The sequence below is a fragment of the Canis lupus genome, chromosome 20, assembly GCF_003254725.2.
Source record: "Canis lupus dingo isolate Sandy chromosome 20, ASM325472v2, whole genome shotgun sequence".
NCBI lineage: Eukaryota > Metazoa > Chordata > Mammalia > Carnivora > Canidae > Canis > Canis lupus.
In genome coordinates this window covers 31,756,797-31,780,583 of record NC_064262.1, presented here as the reverse complement: position 1 = coordinate 31,780,583, position 23,787 = coordinate 31,756,797, and the positions used below count along the sequence as shown (strand labels likewise).

General features: G+C 35.8%; 1 long non-coding RNA gene across 5 annotated transcripts in view; it reads left to right on the top strand.

The window, feature by feature from the left end:
* LOC118351566 (uncharacterized) overlaps window positions 1-20,847 on the top strand; it is a 169,505-nt gene extending 148,658 nt beyond the window's left edge. For 2 of the 5 annotated variants that reach the window (XR_007404151.1, XR_007404149.1), the window contains 4 exons: window positions 4,988-5,133; window positions 7,505-7,837; window positions 18,168-18,320; window positions 20,148-20,847. This is a non-coding gene — a long non-coding RNA (uncharacterized LOC118351566). The remainder of the gene's footprint in view (window positions 1-4,987; window positions 5,134-7,504; window positions 7,838-18,167; window positions 18,321-20,147) is intronic. The other 3 variants (XR_007404153.1, XR_007404152.1, XR_007404150.1) reach the window with 2 other exon arrangements.
* The last annotated feature ends 2,940 nt before the right edge of the window (window positions 20,848-23,787 follow it).

Here is a 23,787-nt window from a genome sequence, read left to right as displayed (position 1 = left end):
TACATTTTAACTGTGCTGTATGTTACCAAATGTTCTTAGTGTTTGACACTAAAAATATGCTATTTTATGTTGGTTGATATTTCTTAAAAATGCCACCTATTATTCTCTAATGTATTAGAAAGTGTGATTTAGTGGAAAGATCATATGCTTAGAGTTCTGAATTAGCACATTTCTAGCTGTGCATCTTTAGTGAGATACTTAACCTCTCCAAACCTCAGTTTCCTTTTCTGTAAAATGGAGATCGTAGTATTTATCTCACAGGATTTTCCTAAGGATTAAAGCATTCTAGAGCCCTTCATTCCTATACTGCTGGACGACAGAGACGGTGTCTTATTTTCCTCCACATACTGTCAACACCCACCACCATAATTAGGCACAAGGTGGGCTTACAGATTGACCTCTATTTGTCAACAAACTTTTGCATATTATGGATTTTGCCATCGCTTTTGTAGTTGCACATCCATCACTAACCTTCCATACAGCATTATATAATGGGTGGTTTGAAAGTCTTAGCTTATTGTATCATCTATTTAATTTCTGGCAGATTTCTAATTTTACAAAATATTTACTGAGACTGACCTCCAGATAAATCTGCCCCAACTACCCACCTATGGTTACTCCCCATGGATTCTCTGCAATTGCCCCACTTCATATTATTTCCTGATCACAACATTATAACTCCACAAAGCTGGTCTGCTACTTCTTGATGTTCTCTTTCATCTTGCATTTGATATGGACACAATTTCAGGTTTATTGCCCATGGATCCAGGTGTTTCTGCGATAGGCAAGCTGTTTTATAATATGCGAGTACTTTCACTGCCTGCCTTCTCAAGATTTGGGGGATGCAGGTATCTGCTTTGGAAACCTTCTTTGCTTTTCATGATTCTCAGTTTCATCTCTATTTCAAGAAACATTAACCCCTGGTTACTCTTTTTTGCTACTTTTTTTCAATTTTAAATGCATTTTTTCCCATGGCCCTGACAAGCCAGAAGAGCAGTCTTTCATTTCTTCTGGAAGCCTCTGTTCTTCCCTCTTCTCTGATTGCATCCTGCTGATATCCCTATCGAGTCTGAATCTTTTGTCAGTGAACTTTGCTTCTTACCATTGTATTTTTATGCTAGTATTATAGTGTCTGATATCTGTTTGGCTTGAACTTGCTGCAAGAAATCTTTATAGGCAAGATGATTTATTGCTAAAAATTGAATCCCAAGTGTGTCTTAGGAAAGCTTGAAGATTTGTGTGTGTGTGTGTGTGTGTTTAGATTTTAAGGAGAGGACTTCTTTCCTGTTTTCATTGATTTTCTGTGGCTGAGGTAATTTTTACAAAGAGTTTCAGACTAACACTTATTTTTGGAAATCAGCATTCATAATTCTTTGAGACTTTTTATCTCTAGAATGTCTAATAATTCTTTCTGTCTGCACCTGGTCAATATAGCTGGTTCTTAACTGGCATGCCTGGGAAGTAGTGTATATAGCAGGGCCCTATATGAATGTCCCCAAACTTTCATCAATGTATAAAATTTGTTTTTGCTAACACTGAGTCATGCTGTTTGCTTTTAAGGTGTTGTCTGTCAGATGAATCATTGACTTGAGCAGACCATGTAATGCACTGTATATTGGAATACAGCTGGTGGCATTTAAAAGTATGGCATAATGTCAACCCAGTGCCAAAGAAAGCGTTCCCATTTACTGAAACATTAATTCTTAGCCTCATTAATTTGAAGAGATTGTGTTCACAGCAGAAAACAGTTCTCAAAGAGATAGATTCCTGCAAGGTGACCAAGAGTAGGAAGATAATTATGGATGCTCTCACAAGATGTGAAACATGGCTAGATTGTGATAATGATGTTTTAGAGATATTGCTGACTTTTTATACTGTTGTTTTAAGTCTTTTGATACTTTCATTTGTAAATTATTTTTTTAAAAAGAGTTTGTTTATTTATTTGATAGAGAAAGAGAAAGAGAACGCACAAGCAGGGAACAACAGGGGTCGAGGGAGAAGCAGGGTCTCTGCCAAGTGGGGAGCCTGATGCAGAGCTCGATTCCAGTACCCTGAAGTACTGAAGGCAGATGCTTAACTAACTAAGCCACCCAGGTGCCCCTGATACTTTCAAATATAAAACAGAAAAAAGGATAATATGTGAAGAAATGATTTAAACATTCCAAATTTTAATATGAGCCTTCTAAAGGGAAGGAAGACTTACTATGTTGTTCCATTTTAATTGGGTTAGGGAGAAATGGAATTTTGCATAATTGATTACTTTTTAGGAAACTGTCCTGATTGTTGTCAATTTTTTGAAAATAGGTGACAGGATGCCTGGGTGGCTCAGTGGTTGGGCATCTGCCTTTGGCTCGGAGAGTGATCCTCCATCTGGGGAATTCCATATCGGGCTCCCCATAGGGAGCATGTTTTTTCTTCTGCCTGTATCTCTGCCTCTCTTTCTGTCTCTCATGAATAAATAAATAAAAATCTTTAAAAAAAGAAGAAAGTAGATGATAACATACTTATAATTAGTTTCAAAAACGGGACTAAGAGTTTCTGAAACTTTTTTTTTTTATAAGATGCTCATGCATTTTGCATGGTGCCCTCCACAGGTGGTCTGGAATCAGCCTTTCTTATGCAAAGCTGTTTATGAACTACCTTTTATACTCATTGCTCTGTCAGAGCTAGTGTGCAGAGTTCTTCAGAGTGACTTATGGTAGCCTTCACTTACTAATAAGGATAGCAAGTGGTTCTATATAGATCAGCTTTAATTGCTTGTAAACTCTATATTGATGTTAATGCATGTGTTCAAACTTGTAACAAGAAAGGCAAGGCATTTTCATACTTGCTTTTCCTTTGCACAATACTTTGGGCTTCCCTTTATTGAAACTTTCAGAGCTATTGCATATGGGCTGAAATATAATTGGTTTTCAGATTTTACTGAAAGCTTCAGAAATTTGCTTGATTAATTTATTCAACAAATATTTAGGAAGTATTTGTCACATTTAGGCAAAGCTCCCAGAAAGCCAAAAGAATGGGGTATCAGATGCCCACGCAGATATTAAGTAAATACAGCATCAAAGATCTTCAGTTTTCCTTGCCACCATGTTCACTTAATTCAGAGGGACAAAACTTCCATATGGAAATAAGTTCCACGTTGGAAAATCTCTTTCTTTTGTAATTTAATAAAACGTCAGCAAGTGAGGTCATTGCTATGAACTCCTCATTAGAGGAGGAAACCAGAAACTCTGAGATTATCCCCAAAGAATTAGAAGAGATGGCTAGACTTTTATCTGAATGTTAGTTTTGCATTTTGACCAGAAGGGTGCACTGTTGTATCTTATTTATGGCTTGGGGTGGTGGTGGGAGGGGGGCGAAGAAAAAGAAAACAATGTTCTTTTCAACTAACTTAACTCATATATCTTTGTAATTTGTGTTTTCTTTTGAATTTTGTTAGCATTCTAGTTTCAATTCTTGACTTCCTAGGTTCTTCAGTCCTTTCTTGAAGGCTCTCAGAGAATGGTACCAGCGTACCAAAAACCTGACTCAGCAACATTGTTTTACTGGTTCTGGTTTTCTCTCCTCTGAAGGAGGAATTTATTACCTTTGTTACAGATGGGACAGGTTTGGCTGTAGATGCTTCCAGATGTAACTCTCTGGAATGTTCCCAACCTTGACATCTGGGGTTCAGCTAGCTCATTCTCAACTTTCTTTCCTGCTTTCCTGGGCTGAGGTTATTGTTATGGAGGTTAATTATACTCCGGCACTGATGAGAAAGACATAGTCATCTTCTAGATGTCATTTAGGCATCCCAAATTGGTACTGTTGGGATATTCGATTTTCATAAGAAAACATGTATTTGCTCTGTCCCTCCTAACTAGCTCTTAAAAAAAAAAAAACCCACACAAGTAACATAACAACAAAAAATCCTTTATTCTGAAAGCTTATTGCTAATGAATCATTTTAGGTAGACCATGCAAGAAAATAGCAGGACACACATGAATATTTTTTTCTGAAACTTCTTTGGAGATAGCTATTTTGGTCATAGTTGCATGTAGAGAGAAATGCATGCCTGATCTCAGATTTCTCAAGCATGGAATTGGCATGATAGACTGCTGGCAGTATATTTCTAGTTCTTTGTTAATGACATTATCTCATAGTTCTTCCAAGAAATTTTTTTTCAAGTATACACTATCATGACTTTTAGCTAATAACATCTGCAAATATGAAGTGATTGCCTTTTAAATAAGTAAGCACAAAGGAAATGGTAGTGTCAAGCCACGGGGATAATATATGGTCCACCATAATCATACTTGTGTTTAAAATGTAAAGAAAAAGATTGGAAGAAAATATATCTAAATGAACAATGCAGTTGCCTTTGGGTAGGGAGATTTCTTTTTGCCTTTTGATACTTATGTAATGTTCAAGTTATCTGTGTGAGAATATGCTACATTTATAATTAGAAAAAAGGAAGAAAAATAATCTTGTCCTGTACAAACTAAAATAGTCAAAGCAAGTTAATAGGAAGCTTTCTACCAACATCTTGTTGCAAATACCAGATTTTAACATTTAAAAGCAAAAGTTTTAAAATGTAAATGGTCATATGCATTTATGGATCCAACATTTAAAAATCAGCTTAAAGTAAAACATGTCTAATTTCTATGGGATGCTTTGCTATGTACATGTGCATATTGATTTAATACCTGAAGTTTCCATTTTCATAGGAGCCTCCATTCCAATTCAGTATTCTATAAACACAGCCAAAGCACTGACACCTATCTGTCTACAATTTAAAAAATACAGCTAGTATCACTCTTCTTTTGTTGTTTCTTTTTCTCTTTTTGGATTGGCCAGCTCTTGGACTAAATTAACCCAATCAACTGATGACCTTATGTCATGTAAGCACAACTCAATTAACTGCAAATATTTAAACCTATTAATGATCAATCAGAGTCTCTTTAACACTCTAGCTTCTGTTTCAGCTCTCTTTGGTTTAATATTTTAGGGCAAATGCAAGAAGTTGAGTCTACAGCTGGACAAGAGCAGTAACCCTTATTATTGGGATGGTTGCTACCAGATGGATGGTACAAGTTTGATTTCTGCCTACGTGGATCTACTAACTAGGCTCTTCTCATCTGGGACTTGGGTGAGGTGAGGGAGGCATTTTGGGATAACATTCTTATGGATAACTCTAGGAATAATTAATCCATGAGTATTTTTCATAAGACTTTCTTAAGACTTTTATATGTGTCCATGGGTCAGGCATTGGTGTTCAGACTCCATTGGAGATGTAATCATAGAATATGAACCAGAGGAGTAAAAATTCAAAATGATGGAATGCACAATTAGCACATCATAGTATTTCCTGTATTTTTACAAAACTCCAATATACCACTAATATATGTGTGTTTAACTAGAAAATAATTATATATAGCTGGAGTTTTGATCTTTTTTAGCCCTAACAAATATGAGGGATATGAAACTCTTTCATCAAAGGCAGTAAACCACTATGGCAGTGTTTCTCCCCATCACTTAGTAGGAGGTGGGGGAGGAGTAGGCATATCAGACTTTCCAGTGGGATGTGTTTGTGTTAAAAAAAAAAAAGCATACCCTTCTTCACCTTCGAGTTGAAAATCCTGAGTAATGAGCATTATGGTGCCTCATCTATAGTATATAATTTTTATAATATGTGTATAATACTTAGCTTATCCTTACTAGATAGCAAGCAAAGAGGCACCTACTTGTTCATTTATTTCCTACTTCATTTCACAAAGGCTATGAGATGGTTATTTTAGTCATCTTTCTAGATTTCTAGCCTTAGCACCAAACCTTGCAAACAATTGACGTTTGATGAGTATTTTAGAAATGATATTTGAAATCTGTTAATGAGTTAGAAGTTTACTAGAATAAAGAAAAGCTTTTGAAGTTCAAAGACATTTGAGGCATGAATTCATGGGTGAACCAATAGATGTTGAGTTGAGTAGTTACATGAGTTTGAGGCTCATGGTACAGGGCAAATTGTGTATAAGAACTGTCCTGGCTGACCTCACATACCAACCACTGAAGATAGAAACATCATCATTGTTTGTGAGCACAGTTTATTTCACTTCATTTAGACTAATTGTAATAAACATTTAAAAATCCTCATTGATTAGCTCCAAAATCTGATTCAGCTTAGAGAAAGATTTGGTTGATTTTTTTTTTCTCTTGAAAAAGTGTTCCATTTTCTTGGTTCTTCACATGTTTGCTAATTTTGAATTGTGTCCTAAATATTATTTGTTAAGTTGTGGGGGGCTCTGTATTATATTATTTAACTCACATGACTATTGCCTCTTTTGTTTTAGTAGACAGTTATGTTGACTAGTCTTGCAAATCTTGTTTCTTGCAGTGGTAGCTTAGACCTCAGTTCAGATGTTTTGTCACTAGCTGAGCTGCTTTGAGCTTGTTCCATGAATGTATGGTTCAGGGGTCAGTTAGAAATATAGGTCAGGAATTTGACAGTTCTTTCTCTGGCTTTTTCCCTTCCAGGATTTCCCCACTACCTTCAGCATTCAAGTTTTCCCCAACTTTGTCTTTCTGGTTCTCAAGACAGAGATTTGGCAATTTTCCCAATCGCACCCTTTACCCTGCTCACTTACCTGCTGGTGTCAGCTACACTTAGCTCTAGGATAAAGGCATATAGTATTTTTGTATTCTATTCTCCTCATTCTCCATGCCCTGAAGATTGGTGCTCTTTATAGTATATCCCGGTGTTACTTTGTGAGTGTTTGTGTGTAGGGAAGTTCTTGAGCAGTCTCTTAGTCTTTCATTCCCAGAAGCACAAGTCTTTTTACTTGACTTTAAAAGCATTATTATGGCAACACATATTCACTTTAGAAAAATAAATTTTAATCTTTCCACTTGTAGATAATCACTGTTGATATTTTGAGGTACATACTTCCATTCTTTGTGCTTCAGAATATATATATACATATATACATACATACATAAATATATATATATATATAAATACATATAAACACAGAAGGACATAAACATATATTCAATGGGATCACACTGTTTGGTAACCTGATATCCTTATTTAACATACCATATATGTCTTTCCATGTGTATAAATACACATTTATACTTCTTACTTTATGGTTGCTTTGTTTTTTATTTTATGGGTGTATAATTTATGTACCTAATCTCTTTTTGTTAGGTGCTTGGGCTATTTCCAATTTTTCATTATTATAAAAATTATTTTAGGCAAACATCCATGTTCACATGATTATATACATTATAATTATTAATTGAATGAACTGTTTTATTAGAATACATTTCTAGTAATGATGTTTTTCATCAAAGGTACATACATTTTTAAGCATTTAAATGCAGGTAAACAAATCATCCCTCATAAAGATTGTACTAATTTATCTACTGCAGTATTTGTAGTAGGCTGAACAATAGCCCTCATAAGTATCCAAAGTCCTAATCTTTGGAACCTGTAATATTACTTTATTTGGGAAAATGTTCTTTGCAGATGTGACTAAGTAAAGATCCTGAGATGGAGACGTTTTCCTGGATTATTCAGGCGGACTCCAAATGCAGTTACAAGTGTCCTTATAAGAGAGAGGTAGCAGAAAATCACAGACAGAAGAGGCGAAGACAACACGACCATGGAAGTGAAGATTGGCGTGAAGTGGTCACAAGCCAAGGAATGCTGACAACCACCAGAAGCTGGAAGAGGAAAATAATGGGTTCTCTCTAGAGCCTAAGGGGGACTACATGTCTGCCAACATCTTGATTTCAACCCAGTGATACTGATTTTGGACATCTGGCTGCTAGAACTCTGACAGAATAGATTTCTGTTGTGGTAAGCCACTCAGTTTTGGTGATTTGTTTCAGCAGCCACAGGAAACCAATGTAGTGAATGAGAATGAATAGTTACTCCTCTTTTATGGAAATCCTTGATAGCCTTTGAATGAAATCAAATGAAATGAAATCGGACTTTCTGATTTCATGATTCTTTGAATATTGAAAAATTCATTTTTTTTGCCTACTTTAAATCCTTGTTTTTGCAGTTAGTTACTGATGAAACAGCCAACTTGAGCTTATTTCTTTTTTAAATGAAATATCTGTTTTCACAATTCTCTCTCTGATATAAGAATCTAATAAGGGTAGCCTAAAAGTAAAGAGATTGAACTTAAGTTATTTCTGTTCTATGTACATTGTTCTGTGATATTTATCAGTCTTTATAAAGTTCATACCATTTCAGTCATAAGGAAATTTCTGGAAACAAGTGTTTTCTCTTTTCAGGAGTGTGGATATAAGCTTCTGGAAGGTTGTAAAATACTTAAATAATTTGCATCTATTTTTATCTTCTAAACATTTTGAAAGATTCATCCAAGCAGAAAAGAACCAAATAATTTTAAGATGGTTTAAAAAACTGTTTTCCACTGGAAACTAGTAAATTATTTCTCTCTCACACATTCTTTTTCTCTCTTTATGGCACACACATATACACCACACACATATATATACACCACACACACACACACACATATACCATACACACACATACACATTGCAAATACACAAATGGGATTACATGCTTTGTACTTTAAAAATGTAGTATTTTATGCTTTGCTTTAAAAATGTAGTATTTTCTTTTTTGCTTGGCTTCCTCCTCCTTCTTACCTTTCTCCCATCCTCTTGTCCCACATCACCAAACTTCTATCCAGGGAACCTATGTTAACAACCTGGTACATACCCTCTTGTATTATTCTCTGTGGCCATAGAGTTATGAACAAACATGGTTTCTAGGTCATAATCCCATAAAAATGGGATTATGTTATTATATAATACTTTGTGTAATGTCAAAAAGTTATTTAACAATACACATGAATATTCTAAGTGTATTGGCTTCGCTCTAATTCATTCTTTTTGATAGAGACATAATAGTCATTAGTGTGACTTGACCAGAGTTTAACTTCCTGTTATTGAAGGGCACCACTTACTCTGTAGTATTTTGCTATTTCAAATAGTGCTGTTATAAATATTCTTGTAAATACTTTTTTATTTTGGATATTAGTGCTTTTATACTTTAAGAATTTATTAGGGGAGATTCTGAGGTACAGGATTATTAGCTCAAAGGCTATAGGTATTTTAGTTTTAATAAATGCTGCCACACTGTTTCCAAAAGGACCATACCAATTCATATTTTCATTAGCAACATAGAAGATCCATTTTCTTTCATCCTTACAACCAATGGACATTATTACTCTTTAATTTTTGCCTTTCCACTAGGTAGAAAATATTTTATTGATTATTGGTTTTTTCCTTACTTTTAATGAGGTTGAATATCTTTTTTACATGTTTGTGGTCATTTAGGTTTGTTCCTTCATATTCCTTGACTATTTTTCTATTAGAATATTTATTTTTCCTGTTAATTTAATTTTCTTATGGCATTTTATTAGTTGGTTAATCAGCAAAAAAACAGAGCAAAAACAAAACAAAACAAAAAAACACATCCAAATAATGAGGTTGTGATGAAATTTACAGATGTATGTATGTATTTCCTGTTAATTTTTAAAAAATACTTCTGTATTATAGATATTAACCCTCCAAGTTCTTATTTCTATTGGGAATATATCCTCAGACCCACATATGTTTTTGTGGACTTTGTTTGTATCTTTTTCCATACAAATGTTTAACAATTATCTGTAGTGTAGGTTCATCTATATTTTTTTTGTTATCTCTGGGGTTTTCTGTCTTTATTATAAAGGTTTTCTGTACTTTCTAGATTATACATGTAGTCTAGATTTATTATGTTTTATTTTTATGGTTTAATCTGTAGTCTAGATTTATTATGTTTTATTTTTTATGGTTTAATCTTTATCTGAGATTTATTTTTGTTTAAGGTACAAGAGAGAGGGTCGCCTATATTTTCTCCCAGATGAATAACCAACTTGGTCTACATGGCTTAAACCATTCATTCTTTTTTAGCTGAATTGAAATAAAATTTCTGATATATAATCCTCAAATTTAGAGAGATCTGTTTGTGGATTCTCTGTTTGTTATACTGACCACCCAGTGGATATTTTGGTGCCATTATGATTAATTTGATCACAGTAGAATATGAAAGTTCTAATATCTGATAAGAGATGTCATCTTCTATTCTTCATCTTTTTCTTAGTTCCTTTGGGGCCCTTTATTGCCATCTTAGATCTAAACTTTAATATAAATGAATCTAATTCTTAGAAGTCTCTTACCCCAGTTTTAATTGTATTAATTTCAAATATTAATTTTTAGATTTTTTTGGTGATTTTGAAATCTTCCCATTCAAGAACATCACATACTTTTGCATTTATTCAGAAAGATGTTGAGTTCTGTTTATGTATATGGTATTCAGCTCTTTTCATAGTTTTTCCTTAAATTTAGTAATAGTTTACCAGAGTCTCTTGAGTTTGCAAGGCACAGAATCCTACAATCAACCAAAAAAAGATAGTATTTCTTTTTTCCCCAATATCTATGCCTATTATTTTATTTTCTTGCTCCGTTTTATTTTTTCAAATTGTCAAGTTACTATTACATACCAAAGATGATAACAGGTGTCTCAGTACAGCTCCCAACTTAAATTAAATAGGGTTTAGTATTTCATAATTTAGAATACTATTTTTTAGTCATTGGTAAATAAACTTTATTATATTTAAGTCATTGATGTCTATTTTTTTTTTTTTATTTAGGTTTTACGTCAGCAATAGTGGCTTAGTTTTATTTAAGGCCCTTAGTTTCATCTAAGGCTCTTTCAACAAAATCATTTGATTTTTTCCCTTTAATTATATGATGAATTTATAATTATAGATTTCCTGATATTAAGCCACTCTTGCATTCCTAGAATATACCTTAGTTGATCACATGGTATTATTATTCTTTGCTGCATTGTTGGATTACATTACATTACAATATGTTCTTTCACAGATTTTATCCTACAGTTTTCTATTATGTGATTTGCAAAGCTCTTATTTAAAAATATCTGTTAAAAATGTTGTGTTAAAGATTTTGTTAGTTAAGTATGGAGTGAAATTTTTTAATGCAAATATTCATTCAACAAATATTCATCAAGCTCAATTCTATACCACACCCTTTTCTAGGTGCTGATGATATAGCAAGTCAATAGCACAGATATATAACTTTGTTTGTGGGGCTTATATTTTAATGAAATAAAGATGTTCACTGAGAAATAAATATCTTATAAATTTATTATTTCATTTAATTCTTCTACCTATACTTATTTTGTGCAGCAGATCTGTTCAACTCTGGAAAGATTTCCACTGTTATTTGTATTTACCAAGCTCTGCTTCATTTGTAATATTTTTGCCTTTTTTGGTTTTGTGTTTTTTGATGCCTATAGATTTATAACTGTTGGATTATTTTAATAAGTTGTAAAACATGTTATTCTCTTAGATTAGTCTTTAGTAATATTAATATCGCTGCTGCTTTTCCTTTTGTTTGCTTGTTAATCTAATATAAAGTAATTTTATTTTTTGTATATTTTTTTATTGGATTTCGATTTGCCACATATAGCATAGCACCCAGTGCTCATCCCAACAAGTGCCCCCCTCAGTGCCTGTCACCCAGTCACCCCAACCCCCCACCCACCTCCCTTTCTACTACCCCTTGTTTGTTTCCCAGAGTTTGGAGTCTTTCATGTTCTATCACCCTCACTGATATTTCCCACTCATTTTCTCTCCTCTCCCCTTTATTCCGTTTCACTATTTTTTATATTCCCCAAGTGAATGAGATCATATAATGTTTGTCCTTCTCCAATTGACTTACTTCACTCAGCATAATACCCTCCATTTCCATCCACGTTGAAGCAAATGGTGGGTATTTGTCGTTTCTAATGGCTGAGTAATATTCCATTATATACATAGACCACAGCTTCTTTATCCATTCATCTTTCAATGGACACCAAGGCTCCTTCCACAGTTTGGCTATTGTGGACATTGCCGCTATAAACATTGGGGTGCAGGTATCCTGGCGTTTCACTGCATCTGTATCTTTGGGGTAAATCCCCAGCAGTGCAATTGCAGGGTCGTAGGGTAACTCTATTTTTAATTCTTTGAGGAATTTCCACACGGTTTTCCAGAGTGGCTGCACCAGTTCACATTCCCACCCACAGTGCAAGAGGATTCGCCTTTCTCCACATCCTCTCCAACATTTGTTGTTTCCTGTCTTGTTAATTTTCCCCATTCTCACTGGTGTGAGGTGGTATCTCATTGTGGTTTTGAATTGTATTTCCCTGATGGCAAGGGATGAAGAGCACTTTCTCATGTGCTTGTAGGCCATGTCAGTGTCTTCTTTGGTGAAATTTCTGTTCATGTCTTTTGCCCATTTCATGATGGGATTGTTTGTTTCTTTGATGTTGAGTTTAATAAGTTCTTTTTTTTTTTTTCTTTTTTTGAGTTTAATAAGTTCTTTACAGATCTCGGATACTAGCCCTTTATCTGATATGTCATTTGCAAATATCTTCTCCCATTCTGTAGGTTGTCTTTTCGTTTTGTTGACTGTATCCTTTGCTGTGCAAAAGCTTCTTATCTTGATGAAGTCCCAATAGTTCATTTTTGCTTTTCTTTCTTTTGCCTTCGTGGATGTATCTTGCAAGAAGTTACTGTGGCTGAGTTCAAAAAGGGTGTTGCCTGTGTTCTCCTTTAGGATTTTGATGGATTCGTGTCTCACATTTAGGTCTTTCATCCATTTTGAGTTTATCTTTGTACGTGGTGTAAGAGAATGGTCCAGTTTCATTCTTCTGCATTGGACATTGCAGAAAATGGTCCAGTTTTCATTCTTCTGCATTGGACATGGGAAAATTGGACATTTTCCCAGCACCATTTATTGAAGAGACTGTCCATTTTCCAGTGGATAGTCTTTCCTGGTGTGTCGAATATTAGTTGACCATAGAGTTGAGGGCCCATTTCTAGCTTCTCTATTCTGTTCCATTGATCTATGTGTCTGTTTTTGTGCCAGTACCACACTGTTTTGATGATCACAGCTTTGTAGTACAACTTGAAATCCGGCATTGTGATGCCCCCGACTCTAGTTTTCTTTTTCAATATTCTCCTGGCTACTCGGGGTCTTTTCTGATTCGACAGAAATCTTTTGATGATTTGTTCCAACTCTCTGAAGAAAGTCCATGGTATTTTGATAGGGATTGCATTAAACGTGTAAATTGCCCTGGGTAGCATTGACATTTTCACAATATTAATTCTTCCAATCCACGAGCATGGAATTTTTTTCCATCTCTTTGTGCTTTCCTCAGTTTCTTTCAGAAGTGTTCTGTAGTTTTTAGGGTAAAGATCCTTTATCTCTTTGGTTAGGTTTATTCCTAGGTAACTTATGGTTTTGACTGCAATTGTAAATGGGATTGACTCCTTAATTTCTCTTTCTTCAGTCTCATTGTTAGTGTATAGAAATACCACTGATTTCTGGGCATTGATTTTGTATCCTGCCACACTGCCGAATTGCTGTATGAGTTCTAGCAATCTTGGGGTGGAGTCTTTTGGGTTTTCTATGTACAGTATCATGTCATCTGCAAGGAGGGAGAGTTTGACTTCTTCTTTGCCAATTTGAATGCCTTTGATTTCTTTTTGTTGTCTGATTGCTGAGGCTAGGACTTCTAGTACTATGTTGAATAGCAGTGGTGAAAGTGGACATCCCTGCTGTGTTCCTGATCTTAGTGGAAAAGCTCCCAGTGTTTCCCCATTGATAATGATATTTGCTGTGGGCTTTCATAGATGGCTTTAAGATGTTGAGGAATGTTCCCTCTATCCCTACACTCTGAAGAGTTTTGATCAGGAATGGGTTCTGTATTTTGTCAAATGCTTTCTCTGCATCTATTGAGAGGATCATATAGTTCTTGTTTTTTCTCTTGTTGATATGATCTATCACATTGATTGCTTTACGAGTGTTGAACTAGCCTTGCATCCTGGGGATAAATCCCACTTGGTCATGGTGAATAATCTTCTTCATGTACTGTTGGACCCTATTGGCTAGTATCTTGTTAAGAGTTTTTGCATCTGTGTTTATCAAGGATATTGGTCTATATTTCTCCTTTTTTGTGGGGTCTTTGTCTGGTTTTGGAATTAAGGTGATGCTGGCCTCATAAAACGAGTTTGGAAGTATCCCATCCCATTCTATCTTTCAGAACAGCTTTAGTAGAATTGGTATTGTTTCTTCTTTAAATGTTTGATAGAATTCCCCTGGGAAGCCATCTGGCCCTAGACTTTTGTGTCTTGGGAAGTTTTTGATGACTGCTTCAATTTCCTCCCTGGTTATTGGCCTGTTGAGGTTTTCTATTTCTTCCTGTTGCAGTTTTGGTAGTTTGTGGTTTTCCAGAAATGCATTCATTTCTTCTAGATTGGCTAATTTATTGGCATATAGCTGTTCATAATATGTTTTTAAAATCGTTTGTATTTCCTTGGTATTGGTGGTGATATCTCCTTTTTCATTTGTGATTTTATTAATTTGAGTCTTTTTGTTTTTAATAAGGCTGGGTAATGGTTTATCTATCTTATTAATTCTTTCAAAGAACCAACTCTTGGTTTTGTTGATCTCTTCTACAGTTCTTCTGGTCTCTATTTCATTGAGTTCTGCTTGAATATTTATTAACTCTCTTCTTCTGCTTGGTGTAGGTTTTATTTGCTGTTCTTTCTCCAGTTCCTTTAGGTGCAAGGTTAGCTTGTGTATTTGAGGTTTTTTTCCAATTTTTTGAGGGTAGCTTGTATTGCGATGTATTTCCCTCTCAGGACTACTTTTGCTGTATCCCAAAGATTTTGAATGGTTGTATCTTCATTCTCTTAGTTTCCATGAATCTTTTTAATTCTTCTCTAATTTCTTGGTTGGCCCTTTCATCTTTTAGCAGGATGCTCTATAACCTCCATGTGTTTGAGTTTCTTCCAAATTTCTTCTTGTGATTAAGTTCAAGTTTCAAAGCATTATGGTCTGAAAATATGTAGGGGACAATCCCAATCTTTTGATATCAGTTTATACCTGATTTGTGACCCAGTATGTGGTCTATTCTGGAGAAAGTTCCATGTGCACTTGAGAAGAATCTGTATTCATTTGTGTTTGGATGTAAAGTTCTGTAAATATCTGTGAAATCCATCTGGTCCAGTGTATCATTTAAAGCTCTTGTTTCTTTGGTGATGTTGTGCTTAGAAATTCTGTCATTTGCAGAAAGTGGCATGTTGAAGTCTCCCAGTATTAGTGTATTATTATCTAATTATGTCTTTACTTTGGTTATTAATTGATTGATATACATGGCAGCTCCCACATTAGGGGCATAAATATTCCTGATTGTTAGTTCCTCTTGTTGGATATATCCTTTTTGTATGATATAGTATCCCTCTTCATCTCTTGCTACATTCTTTGGAATAAACTTTAATTTATCTAATGTGAGGATCGCTACCCCTGCTTTCTTTTGAGGACCATTTGAATGGTAAATGGTTCTCCAACCTTTCATTTTCAGGCTGTAGTTGCCCTGGATCTAAAATGAATCTCTTGTAGACAGCAAATAGATGGGTCTTCCTTTTTTAAAATATTTTATTTATTTATTCATGAGAGACACGGGGGGGGGGGGGGAGAGGCAGAGTACACAGGCAGAGGGAGAAGCAGGCTCCATGAAGGGAGTCCGACATGGGACTCAATCCTTAGTCTCTAGGATCAGGCCATGGACTGAAGGCAGTGCTAAACTGTTAAGCCACCTGGGCTGCCTGGGTCTTGCTTTTTTATCCAGTCTCAAGCTCTATGTCTTTTGATGCGATCATTAAGTCCATTCATGTTCAGACTTACTATTGAAAGATATGAATTTAGTGTCATCATAATACCTATTCAATCCCTGTTTTTGTGGATTATTTCTTTGGGCATCCTCTTTCTTTTACAGAGTCCCTCTTAATATTTCTTGGAGAGCCGGTTTGGTGGTCACATATTCTTTCAGTTTCTGCCTATCTTGGAAGCTCTTAATCACTCCTATTCTGAATGAGAGCCTTGCTGGATAAAGTATTCTTGGCTGCATATTCTTCTCATTTAGCACCCTGAGTATATCCTGCCAGCCCTTTCTGGCCTGCCAGGTCTCTGTGGAGAGGTCTGCTGTTATTCTAATATTTCTCCCCATATAAGTTAAGGGTCTCTCGTCCCTTGCTGTTTTAAGGATTTTCTCTTTATCTTTGGAATTTGCAATTTTCACTATTAAACGTCGAGGTGTTGAATGGTTTTTATTGATTTTAAGGGGGGACCTCTCTATCTCCTGGATCTAAATGCCTGTTTCCCTCCACAAATTAGGGAAGTTCTCAATTATGATTTGTTCAAATATGCTGTCTGGTCCTCTGTCCCTTTTGGTGACCTCTGGAACCGCAATTAAATGTAGATTTTTCCTTATGAGGCTGTCATTTATTTCCCTTAACGTTTCCTCGTGGTCTTTTAATTGTTTTTCTCTTTTTTCCTCAGCTTCCTTCCTTACCATTAACTTGTCTTCTATGTCACTCACTCTTTCTTCTACCTTATTAACCCTTGTCATTAGGACCTCCAGTTTGGATTGCATCTCATTTAATTGATTTTTAATTTTGATCTGATTACATCTAAATTCTGCAGTCATGAAGTCTCTTAAATCCTTTATGCTTTTTTCCAGAGCCACCAGTAGCTTTATAATTGTGCTTCTGAATTGGCTTTCTGACATCGAATTGTAATCCAAATTCTATAACTCTGTGGCAGACAGTACTATTTCTGATTCTTTCTTTTGTGATGAGTTTTTCTTTCTAGTCATTTTGCTCAGTGCAGAGTGGCTAAAAATGAGCTGTACTTGTTAGAAGTGCAAACTCTTCTCTCTGTAGCATTCCAGCTGTTCTCTCTTTAAGTCTCAGGTCAAATTTGTAGGTTTTCAGGATGATTTGAAAGTTATCTAGATGAGTTGGTGGGGACAGGTGACTTGGGGACCCTACTTTTCTGCCGTCTTGCCCCCTAATATAAATAATTTTTAACCGTGACTATTTTTTTTTAATTTGGGTGAATGTAGTTGGGCTTTGTTTTTTATTGGGATATGACTATATTATTTTTATTTATTTATTTTTATTTTTTAAAAGATTTTTATTTATTTATTTATGAGAGACACACAGAGAGAGAGAGAGAGAGAGAGAGAGAGAAAGAGGCAGAGACACAAGCAGAGGGAGAAGCAGGCTCCATGCAGGGAGCTTGACGTGGAACTCAATCCTGGATCTCTAGGATCAGGCCCTGGGCTGAAGCCGGCACTAAACTGCTGAGCCACCTGGGCTGGCCTTGACTATCTTATTTTTAATGTGAGAATTTGGTTCTTTCCTATTTAGTATTATGACTATATAGTTGATTTTATTTCTTTTATGCATTTATTTATTCATTTACTCAGCAAACATATGTCAGGTGCCTCCTATGTGGCAATGTTCTAGGGATTCAACAATGAATACAACAATGAATACAATAGAAGAAATTCCAAACCCATAACATTACATTGTAGTTGGAGGGGCAAGCTAAAATGTAATAAAAATCAGTAAAATATTGAGTATATTAGAAGGTGATAGAAGTTATGCAGAAAAAAATAAAACAGAATAGGTTATAGACAATGTTAGGAAGTTTAGAATTTTAGATAGAGTGGACAGGGTGGGACTCACAGAGAAAAGAATTGAAGAAGATGAAGTGAATCAAGTGAGATCTGAGAGTATAGTTGTCTAGGCAGAAGGAATGGCTTTGCACAAGATTTTAGTGTGTCTGGCATGTTCAAGTTACACATAGATGGCTAATGTGGTGGGTTTGTTGGAGAAGGAGGTGAAAGGAAGACAAGTGAGAGAGAAGCTTGATAATTATTTAAAGGCTTATCTAAATGAATTAAAAGCCATTGACAATTAAAAAATGTATTTAATCACATTTATTGAGGTACCAAAGTTATCAAGATATATACAATTTTTATTACCCAGAAAGTTCCTTTGTGCCCATCTTAGTAACCATCTCCTATGTCTGGTTCCAGGCAACCACTAAATTTTTTTTTTTTTTTGTCACTAAAGATTAGATTTGACTCTTCTAGATCTTTATACCAATGGAATCATATGGTACCCTTAGGAATCTGGCTTCTTTTGCTTGGCACCATTTTTAAATAAGATTTATTTATTTATTTTTAGAGAGAGAGAGAGAGAGGAGGGCCAGAGGGAGAGGTAGAAAATCCCAAGAAGACTACCTGCTGATCATGGAGCCTGATGTGGGGCTGGATCTCACAACCTTGAGATTGTGACCCAAAATCAAAAGTCAGAGGCTTAACCAACTATACCACCCAGGTACCCCAGCATAATAATGTTTTGAGATTTCCTGTGTTGTGTGTATTAGTAGTTATTTTTTTAGTGCTGAGTAGTTTTTTTTTTTTTTTTTGTATCAATATATCTTAGTTTAATTAGCCATTCACTGGGTGTAGTGAACATTTGGATTGTTTCCAGTTTTTGACTGTTATGAATAAAGCGGTCATAAGCATGCATATACAAGTCTTTGTGTGGACATATGTTTTCATTTTTCTTGAATAAATTTCTAGGAGTAGAATGGCTGGGTCATATAGTAAAAAAATTTTGTATGTGCCAAACTATTTTTTTTTAATTTTTATTTATTTATGATAGTCACAGAGAGAGAGAGAGAGAGAGAGAGGCAGAGACACAGGCAGAGGGAGAAGCAGGCTCCATGCACCGGGAGCCAGACGTGGGATTCGATCCCAGGTCTCCAGGATCGCGCCCTGGGCCAAAGGCAGGCGCCCAACCGCTGCACCACCCAAGGATCCCAAAACTATTTTTTTTTAAAGTGAACCATTTTGCATTCCTACCAGCAATGTTGGAGAGTTCCTGTTGCTCCATAGCCACTTCAACACTTGATAATGTCAGGCTTTTAAATTTTATTCAATCTAATGGATGTGGAATGGTGTCTCACTATTGTTTTAATTTGTAATGCCCTGATAATTCATGATGTTGAGCTCCTCCTCATGTACTTCTTACCTATTAATGTATCTTCCTTTGTAGAGATTGTGTTCAAATCTTTGTGTATTATTTTTAATTGGTTTGTTTGGATTCTTTTTACTGAATAGTAAGAATCCTTCTTTTATTGAGTTGTAGGAAAAAAGGACTATGGATACAAGTCGTGTATATGTATATGTGTACATGTATATACTAATTCATAGCTAACAAAAGCCAATGTCAAAATAAATCAAATAATATGTAACACTAATATGTTAATTAGAAAATACTAATATCTGTTTTGAATTAATTTTTTAAAAATAATTTCTGGGTCAGAACAATTTCTAGGTAAGGTTGTATGAGACACAGTGCTATAATTTTTAAATTGCAGACAGCAAGTTACTGTGCAACACTCATTTATGACTACATATTTTGTAACTCACAGTGCAGATGTATTACTGCAAATTATTTCATTTCAAATTTTGTCATTAACTCTCCACTGGGTACAAATGGAAGAGTTTAATTTACCTTGGCATATATCGTTCCATTCCCTTTGGTTGGCTGAAAATGCATAGCATGGCCAACATGTTATACATATAGATATTACATGTTATAACTCATACTGTTCTTAACAGTCTCTTTTAGCTCTGTAGCTCAATTGATCTATAATTACCCTGATTATCTATCTCGCATGACCTGAATTTTCTCAAGGATGAAGTTATATGTCAGAGTCTTAAAAAGATGCATTTACCATTTTAGCTTCCTGGGGGCAATAGGAAGATTTATTTTCCCAACTGTTACTTAATTCCACCATAATATCTTCTTTACCTTGGGAAGAACAACAGTGCATTTCTTTGTGCTCAGATCAGCCTGCCAGCTGAGTCCTCCTCCTCTGTTCTTCCTCCTCCACATCCTCCTTCCTGTATTTGCTTAGTGTACAAATACTAGAAACCAACCTTTCCATCTCCTGTGAATTAGAAAATATTATCACAGCCAGGGTATTGTTGAAAATTAAATTTAACAAATAAAAGTGTAGTGAAGTTTTAAATATAAATCAGACACATCCCTAGTATTTGCTTTTAACTGCACACCTTCTAAGAAATTATATTTTTACTCCCAGCAAATTACCTAGGAGAAAAAAATGACAAGAGTAATCTATTTTTTTCACAGCTGGTTGGTTGGCCAGAGTTTCTCATCAAGGAGTACATGCTGTTTGCTCCCCAGATGGACAGCCTGGATGAGCTACAAATCCACAGAGCCTGGGACACAAGGTGGAAATTATACTGCCAGTGCTTTTCATCTTGCACAGCTCTGCACACTTGAAATTGCAAGTGGCCCATTTCCAAATGAACATCTATTGGGACAATATCCTATATCTTGTCAGAATGAGTCCCATTAAATCCTCAGCTGGAATTAGACCAAAAAGTTGCAATAATTATGGGAAACTTATTAAAAAGTTGAAGCCCTAGACTGTGACAGTGGAAACACTTAAGCCACATTAACAGTAATTGAAATCTCTGTATTTCTTTTCAATCAGTTCTTGTTGATGGCCAACCAAAGAATGCCCAAATGAGAAGGTGTGAAACCCAAACACCCAGCTTCTAAGGGGGGGTAATGTCTTTTGTTTCACTATAAAATGTAGTGTTGGAAAGGGAGTAAACTGCTCTCTTGGGAGCCAAGGCACCTGCCAGACAGCTGCCCCTTGTTCCCACCATGAGCTTGGGTCTCACCACTATGTCTACAATCAGGATGCAGGTTCACTGCCCTCTGCCTAATGTCCTGGGTCTCCTTCCCTCTCTCTCCTGCCACTCTACCCCTAGTAAGTTCTGGGTGTTATGAAAAATATTAAATAAATAGTTTTGAAACCTGGCCTAGCAAATATTTTTCTAGTAAATTTAGGCTTTATTTTGAAAGTAGAAGATATTAAAATAATCTCTTCTGTATTTTAGTCACCAGGATTACTCTACTTTCAATTTGTCCTCAGATGGAAAAGTTTGTGAAAGGAACTTTATCAAGTTAGGAGACTTTTTCAGCTTGTTTTTTAATTTTTTTTTAATATTTTCAAATTTTTTCTTATTTCAAGTTTTATTTAAACTCTAGTTAGTTAACATATAGAGTAAAACTGGTTTCAGGTGTGGAATTTAGTGATTCATTACTTACATTTAATACTCAGTGCTCATCACAAGTGCTATCCTTAATACCCATCACCCATTTAGCCCATTCCCCACCTACCACCCTCCATCCATCCTCAGTTTATTGTTTATAGTTAAGAGTCTCTTAGATTGGGACACTTGGGTGGCTTAGTTGGTTAAGTGTCTGACTCGTGGTTTTGGCTCAGGTCATGATCTCAGGGTGGTGAGATGGAGCTTCACGTGGGGCTCTGTGCTCAAAGTGGAATCTGCTTAAGATTTTCTCTCTCCTTTACTCTTCACCTCCTCCCATCCATGCGTGCTTGCTGTCTCTCTCAAATGAATAAATAAGTCTGTCTTTAAACATTCTCTTATGATTTTTCAGCTTGTTTTTTGAGTCTCTTTTTTCAGTTTGTTTTCAGTGATCTTTATATTGAAGAAGCAATACACTTGATCATGTTTGGCTTATTTCTGTATTGGTGGGAGTGATTTTTTGGGCAACCTTAATTTTGATTTATTTTGATTTTTATAGTTCAGGATGACTTAAAGAGACAATTTGGACTCGAACAGTAAAGAAAAAACCCTCAAATTTTGAGCTCATTGGAGGGTAGGCCATATGCAATGGCAACTCTGATTTACAAAATACATCTAGTGGATGTACTTGTATCTCTTTTTTTACAAAAATCCTGATGCTCAAAAAATGCTGCAAGTAGAAGGCTTTACCTTCTCTGGGGTACCAGGTTGGGTTGTGGACACCAGATGACAAGAGGAGCGGTAACAGATTGGAGTGACCCAGAATACTGGATCGATTGATGGTGGTGAGAGACTCAAAACTAGACTTTGTGTTCAGGAGTCAAAGAGGGGAACTCTAGGGAGTCCCAATTTGGGGGAGATGCAATGTGTTTGGCTACAGAGGACAGAGATGTGACTTAGGGGTGACAAGAAGGGATATCCAGATGGATTGTTGTCTCAGAACAAGGAAGAATGAGCTACTAAAGATTAGAGTGCATCCCATTTCTGTAGTGGTGTACAGGGAAGGTCTGGGCAACCATTAGTTGGAATTAAGGTGGAAGCAACATACTCAAGTCTGGATGATCAAAGTAAATAAATAACTCTAGGTCCCTTCCAATTCAAAAGTACCATGGTTTAATGAGACTCCATTTATTTTTTCAAGAAAATAAGGCATATTTTGTAATTAGTATCATCCAAATGAATACCAGTGCTCTATCAGAAAATCATTTCCTAAATACAGATTCTACTGTTACAATCTTCATAATGTTTTTCTTAGATCTTATGATATAAATTTATATTACATTAGCTGAATTTAAATTTATCATGGTTTCTGAGGTAGTAAAATTTAAGGAATTTGCTTCTAAAATGATGGATTGTGATGAAGGTGGTAATACCAGTATGTATGTATTTATGTATTTATTTATTTATTTATGAAAAAGATTGAGCTGGGGGTAGGGTGCAGAAGGAAAAGGAGAAGGAGAGAAGCAGACTCCCTGCTGAGCCCAGAGGCCCACTCAGAGTGCAGGGCTGGATTCAAGGATCTCTCTTTTTTTTAAAATAAATTTATTTTTTATTGGTGTTCAATTTACCAACATACAAATAACACCCAGTGCTCATCCCGTCAAGTGTCCCCCTCAGTGCCCATCACCCATTCACCTCCACCCCCCACCCTCCTCCCCTTCCACTACCCCTAGTTCATTTCCCAGAGTTAGGAGTCTTTATGTTCTGTTTCCCTTTCTGATATTTCCCACACATTTCTTCTCCCTTCCCTTATATTCCCTTTCACTATTATTTATATTCCCCACATGAATGAGAACATATAATGTTTCTCCTTCTCCGATTGAATTATTTCACTCAGCATAATACCCTCCAGTTCCATCCATGTCAAAGCAAATGGTGGGTATTTGTCATTTCTAATGGCTGAATAATATTCCATTGTATACATATACCACATCTTTATCCATTCATCTTTCGATGGACACCGAGGCTCCTTCCACAGTTTGGCTATTGTGGACATTGCTGCTAGAAACATCGGGGTGCAGGTGTCCCGGCGTTTCATTGCATCTGTATCTTTGGGGTAAATCCCTAACAGTGCAATTGCTGGGTCGTAGGGCAGGTCTATTTTTAACTCTTTGAGGAACCTCCACACAGTTTTCCAGAGTGGCTGCACCAGTTCACATTCCCACCAACAGTGTAAGAGGGTTCCCTTTTCTCCGCATCCTCTCCAACATTTGTGGTTTCCTGCCTTGTTAATTTTCCCCATTCTCACTGGTGTGAGGTGGTATCTCATTGTGGTTTTGATTTGTATTTCCCTGATGCCAAGTGATGCAGAGCATTTTCTCATGTGCATGTTGGCCATGTCAGTGTCTTCCTCTGTGAGATTTCTCTTCATGTCTTTTGCCCATTTCATGATGGGATTGTTTGTTTCTTTGGTGTTGAGTTTAATAAGTTCTTTATAGATCTTGGAAACTAGCCCTTTATCTGATACGTCATTTGCAAATATCTTCTCCCATTCTGTAGGTTGTCTTTGAGTTTTGTTGACTGTATCCTTTGCTGTGCAAAAGCTTCTTATCTTGATGAAGTCCCAATAGTTCATTTTTGCTTTTGTTTCTTTTGCCTTCGTGGATGTATCTTGCAAGAAGTTACTGTGGCCAAGTTCAAAAAGGGTG